This window comes from Camellia sinensis, chromosome 4 (assembly GCF_055761805.1).
Source record: "Camellia sinensis isolate YWXY chromosome 4, ASM5576180v1, whole genome shotgun sequence".
NCBI lineage: Eukaryota > Viridiplantae > Streptophyta > Magnoliopsida > Ericales > Theaceae > Camellia > Camellia sinensis.
The window spans coordinates 27,482,014-27,489,003 of NC_138964.1; positions in this window are offsets into that span (position 1 = coordinate 27,482,014).

Genomic DNA, 6,990 nt, shown 5'->3' on the forward strand with positions numbered 1-6,990 from the left:
AGGTTGGAAAATTAATTCAAACCACATTAATAAATAAATAAATAAAAATCTTCAAATATAAACTTTTGAATAAAGTAAAATATTCAAATATAAATTTTTAAATAAAAAATAATTGCTAGGATATAAGTTATTAAATAAAATATATGTAAATTCATTTTTATTTAATAATTTATATGTAAACATTTGACTTTTGTTGAAAGTTTATATATGAACAACACAAGTAATGTATATTAAATTTTTTATAATGTACAAGTAGAATTACTCATAAAAAAAAAAAAAAAAAAATTAAGCACCCACATTATTGCATCTCCAATAATATTACTTATTTTTACCCTAAAATATTGTGAAAAAGTGAGTTTCTGTATTTTAGAGAGTTATCCCTTCCAACAATGTTCTCGATTAATTAAAGTGAGTTTCTGTTTTTATTAATTAAATATTATTTTTTATTCCTTATTTTAAGAAGGCTAAAGATATATAATATATTTATGTTTTGCAAATGAAAATAAAAAATAAAAAATTATGCTATTATATAAAGTGAAGGCTAAACTTAATGTCCAAACCTTTATTTGTTTGTTCTTATGCTACGTATCTTACCTTCTGTCTGAAAAAAAAAAAAAATATATATATATATATATATATAATAATACTAATAATAATAGTCTTATCACTTTAATAACACACATATAATTCTAATTTTTTTATTATTTATTTTTAATTTTACAAACTTGAATTGTAAACATACTCAGTAGTAGTAGTTTATGTTTAGGAAATGATTTCATTCCCTCTAAATGTAGGAAGGGTAAGTTGGATAAACTCCCCTCCATATCTCATTTTTCCATACCTCTTTATTCTTTTTATGGGTTTTATTTCTGTGACAACCCACATTTCATGTCCTAGTCATGCTTGCATGCATTTATATGTTCTGCCATGTTAAGTTGCTATAACAATCCATATTCATGTTGTAGTCATGTTCATGTTCATTTACATAGCTTTGTCTTGTTAAGTTTGCATTCATGAATCTTGTCTTGCCTGGTGGTTATGAGTTATGTCCAAGTATTGTATGCATGCTTTGTCCCTTTCCTGTTATGTTAAGCCTAGGTCATGCCAAGCCTAGGTCATGCCAAGCCTAGGTCATGCCAAGCCTAGGTCATGCCAAGCCTAGGTCATGTTAAGCCTAGGTCATGCCAAGCCTAGGTCATGCCAAGCCTAGGTCATGTTAAGCCTAGGTCATGCCAAGCCTAGGTCATGTTAAGCCTAGGTCATGCCAAGCCTAGGTCATGCCAAGCCTAGGTCATGCCAAGCCGAGGTCATCTTAAGCCTAGGTCACACCTTTGAACCTCTTACACCTTGGACCATCCTGGAACCGCTTTTGTGACCTCGATCATCACCTAGGCATATTGGCCGAGATGTTATCACCTAGGCATCCGAGATCCTTAATCCTTGCACCTAGTGATCTTGTTCTGGGACTGGAATGACCTAGACCGAGGTGTGGCACATCTAGGCCGAGGTGTGGCACAGCTTAGTCAAGTGTTGTCCTTCCTAGCCGAGGTCATTGTCACCCCTAGTTGCCGAAGTCTTGTGGTTGGCCGATGTCACCTCTTGCCGGAGTGCCATTCTGAGTAGCTTGCTAGATACGCCTTGTCAGAACCTTGTCTTGTCAATCTATCACCTTTTTGAAGAGAACCAACCAACCGTTGCCACGTGTCCGAGATGAGAGTTAAGTCAGCCGGCAGAGAGAGAAACCCCTCATTTGTTGTATATTGTTTTGAAGAGTAGAGAGAGAAGCTCTAGAAGAGGGAGAAGAGTTCTTGAGAGAGAGTAGATTTCCAAGCTTGATTCCTAGAGATCCAACCGTTAGATCCGCGTTCTAAGGTTAGATTCTTGATCTACTCATGATGTTCTTTATGTTTATGTTATTGCATTGCATGATTGAAAATGATTTGTAAGCCATGCATTGCTTTGAAGTTCGGTTTTAGAAAGAGAAAATGGCATTCATGTGTTCTTCAAGAAAAGTCATGTTTTGATCCGAAGGCTCATGCCTAGATCCATGTTTTTGTGTTTGTTCTTGCATGATTTTCAAAGTATGGGTACCCAGGTCCATGTTTTCGAACTCATGTCATGAAATCCCAGATCTTGTAATAACAAGTTATGATTTTAGCATTCATATTCTTCATGTTCTTCATGCTCATGTTCTTCATGTTCTTCAAGGAGGAAACCCAGATTTCCAGACTTCATTTCCCTAGGTGTGATCACTGACACCACTCTTGCCTAGATCACACACCTAGGCCAAGCATCGTATCTCACCTTGGCCTACCTTGCATGATCACTTGCACGTTAGTTTATCTTGCATGCACACCTAGGCTAACCACTGCACACCTAGGCCGACCATGGTACACCCATGCCAGCACCTTGTAACACCTCGGCAGGCAGCTGCATACTGAAGCCTAGGTAACCACACCTCGGCCAAGAGGTGTGGGACCTCGGCCAAGACCTCCTGAGTTCACTCAGCTAGGTCATTTTTGCCTAGATCATTTCTGTGCATCCATTCCAGGACCTGGTTGGTACCCAGCATGTTTTCCCTAGGTGTTTTCAGCATGTTTTCCCGAGATCATTTGCATGCATGTGAGACTTGTTTTGAGAAGTATGTTCAGTATGCTTTGCCATGTGTTTGTAGGACTTGGACCTTTGCCTTGACCCCGACGTCCCAAGAACTAGGGTGAGTGGTATTTTTAATAAAGTTATGTTCTTAAAGTTTTGATAAAGCTTTGCCTTGTTTTGATAAAAGTATTTGTTAAGCACGAATGATCACCCCTATTTTGTGTATCAAGTATAAGTTTGTTTTGAATGGCATTCTTGGAACCGTCCTTCCGTGTTAGGGGACGCTAAGCCTAAGTAACACCGTCTTTTCGTGTTAGGGGACGTTAAGCCTATGTAACATAGTCCCTTGTGCTGGAGGACTCTAAACTTTCGCAGTACTAAGTATAAAAGGATACGGTCCTTGTCAAAGCGGGCTACGGGCCTAAGTGACACAAGTAATGGTCAAAGCGGGCTACGGGCCTAAGTGACACAAGTAATGGTCAAAGCGGGCTACGGGCCTAAGTGACACAAGTAATGGTCAAAGCGGGCTACGGGCCTAAGTGACACAAGTAATGGTCAAAGCGGGCTACGGGCCTAAGTGACACAAGTAATGGTCAAAGCGGGCTACGGGCCTAAGTGACACAAGTAATGGTCAAAGCGGGCTACGGGCCTAAGTGACACAAGTAATGGTCAAAGCGGGCTACGGGCCTAAGTGACACAAGTAATGGTCAAAGCGGGCTACGGGCCTAAGTGGCACAAGTAATGGTCAAAGCGGGCTACGGGCCTAAGTGACACAAGTATGTTTTGAAGGACCAAGGTTATGCCGAGGTTATGTTATGAGATTTGACACGTGTTAAGTATGTGAGTTTTGCAAGACCAAGTTTGATGAGCAAGATTTATTTCATGTTTTGTACAAATTATGACAAGTATGGTTTTGACTTGATATATTATGTATCGTTTTGTAAAGACCTCGGGAATCATTCATGCAACCCCTTTATTACTTGTACCATTCACTGAGTATCCAAGCTCACCCTCCCTATGTATATATGTAGGTAATAAGCAAGAGGTCGGCTTCGCCAAGATGTGTGTTTTGTATGCTTGTTTGGTCGGCTGTAAGGATGTCGGCAATCCTGAAGATCATGTTCCATGTTTTGTATTTCATGTGTTATATTTATGTCGGCTTGAGAAGCCCTTTGCCAAGATGTAACATGTACTTTTGTAATCAAGTTATAAGTTATGTAAAGATGTATGCCATTCCATTTGACTATGCACTGCTCTTATGGACCACTTGTATTTTAGATTATTGCTTCCGCACTTGTGAGCCCCGTATATTGTACTCTGATTGTGTGTGAATTTTGTAAGTCGGCCTTCGGTAATCACGGATTACTGGCCATCACGGCACCAAACTACTAGGGGCGGTTTGGGGGCGTGACAATTTCGAACCCACACTGATGATCCGAGTCTATCTTGTAGGCCCAAAATGAAGGTCATCCATGCAAAACATGGGAACAAAATAAAAGCACTTATCATTTTTATATAATGTTATCCTTTTGGAGGTCAAAAATAATTATTAAAAATTTAAAATTATATTTTTGATGTTTATTTTTGTCAAACAAGCTTTCATTTTTTCAAAAAAAAAAATCTGAAATTTTTTTCAGAGAATAAAATCAAACATGTCCCCCAAATTATTCCCTAAAAATTAATTTCATTCCTAATCTTTTGATACTGTCAATTTACCCCCTCACCTATTTACATTTTAGCACCTATAGTGTAAATATCATTGGGAAGAAGATATGTTTCGATTCACAAACAATCATGCATAACAATGAAACTCAATAATCAAATTCAATAAATCAAAACAAACCAATCATATACAAACTCATAACAGAAATTGAAGTTACAAACCTTTTTTCACAAAAGATAGCCACAAAAATAATTTGATCTTTTAATGTGAAAGTGATCAAAAAAATGATCAGACCATGTTGTTACGCAACTTGTTACGCACAAAGAATATATTTTACGTACAAATACAACTTCTTAAGTACAAATACAACTTGTTACGCAACCCAACAAAGAATATATTTAAGTTAAAATTGAAAAATTATCAAAAATTGAACATAATCACAAATGGATTAATTGTTAAATATGTGCATTAGTGAGTGCCATTCGATAAACTAGGGTCAAAAGTTGTGGTATTGTCCGACACGGTAGTACCGAAAATGTTTGTAATATTGGGCATTATTCTTCCGAACAAATATATATATATATATATTTTTTTTTTCGAAATCATTTTGCAAATTTTTTTTTTTTTTTTTGGCAAACAAGTTCCTAATATTATTTTCCGGCTACTAAGTTCTGGATGGAGCACACTGGTTCAGCACCATTGTTCCAAACTCTTCTAATAATTTTGATTATGAAAATCCACATGTTTAAAAAAAAAAAAAAAAATCTTTCTATTGTTAGATTTTCTATTGTTTGCATCTTATGTATATATATATATATTCCCATTTTTTTGCAATACTATGCCTCAACTCAAGGAAGTGAGGTTCACTTTGATAACATACTTGATTTACACTAGTCAATTTACAACTAAACAAGTTAGCTACATGGAGCTCATTACGATTCATGTATTTATGAACATAATCACAAATGGATTAATTGTTAAATATGTGCAATAGAAGGCCCAACTCCCTAACCATATCATTATAAATAAATTTATAGGTATAAATGTATGAGTCTCTAGCATTACTCATATTGGAGATAATATTCGAAGTTTATCGCTAGAGCTAGGCAAGTTAAAATCGAATAATGAATGATTTTAATGGTCTGAATGGACTGATATGATTTTTTTTTCAGTCAGCCTAAATTTGAACTGATGGTGGATGGCAGCACCTCTAAGAAAATGAGCATCTCCAATGCTGTGTTATATGGCTTGTTAAACTTGTAAATAGTCAATAGTGAAGTTCATCTTGTCTTCCTTCTGAAACTAAAGTGAAGAGCGAAGTCTAGTAAGTATGATTTGGCTAAAGTAGTAAAGACGCCTATAATGGAGCCGACGTTGCATCAAGTATAGCATGTGTGTTAAGCAAAAATGTACCGTAACGGGCGGATCGCAATGCGTACCGCCCTAAGCTAAGCTTTCATAACCTAGCCCTCCTAAAACCACACATTTTGCTAATGGCACACGTCCTTCCGTTAGTTAGGACTCACCAAGGCCGTCTCATCTTCCGGCTTTTCACTCTAATGGTAAGACATATGACTTGTTGTACATTACTTGTACTGCCCCCAAGAAATAAATACAATGAATTCAACCCACAAGCGGAAAGATAATAGAAATAATGCACTTTCATTCATCAGAATCCGTATACAAAAGATAACGCATGCGATATACATTCACAAACTATTCATCCTGAATCCGCAACATGTGTTACAGTGATAAGAGAACTGAAAAACTAAACAGGTAATCATATGCCTTATAGGCTTACATCTTTCCAGGTCATTGTTTTGTCACAACAAAAGTGAGCCTAGCTCAATACAGTTAAAGCCCTTGTCTATACAAAAGAATACAACAAAAGAAAGAAGCTCTTACTCCCAGATGTCCCTCCAAACTATTGTCTTGGCAAAGACATATCACCAATACCTGAAAATGGTTTTTCCCAAATAGGGTGAACCAAAGCCCAGTAGGAATAATCTAACACAATATATGAGATTTATTGAAGACATAAGTACAATGTGCATATACAATGCCTATGACAAAACATTCACATGTTATATAATCATAAAATACCAAGTTCACATCTTAATTCATTTTCCTTCAATTTATTCCAATTCATGAGCCAATTTTGTGACATTCTGTTTCTGGGTCTGCTCGAGCGGGGAATCCGTCGCTCGAGCATGAATTTGTTGCTCCCAGCACTTTGTTACAATTTAGGCATGTCCGCTCGAGTGTGGCATGTCGTGCTCGAGCGTGAAATGTTGGCATCCAGTAATTCCACTGTAGCACTGTAAAACTTCTGGGACTTTTCTTTCTACACTCAAGCGTGGAAGTTGTTGCTCGAGCGGGGCCTTCCTAATCGTGTTTGGACGCTCGAGTGTGGAAAGGCACGCTCGAGTGGAGAACGCGATGACAGCTTTTTAAACGCAACAATTCTAGAACATCCTTACACCACCTTTTTTTCTATTCTTGATCTCCTCTTTTCCCTCTCTTTGAAACCCTAAATTTCTATCATCAAATACCTCACAAAAACTTGAAATCCACCCAAGATCGTTGCTAGGGGCGAAGAACACTTGTTGGATGTCATTATCAACCAATTGGATTGTGGGTTTGTGATAGAACCGTGAAGGAGCTTGGGTTTTGGCTTGTCATTTGAGGTAGGGATATCTTTATTCTTGTATCTCTTCCTTCTTGAAGAA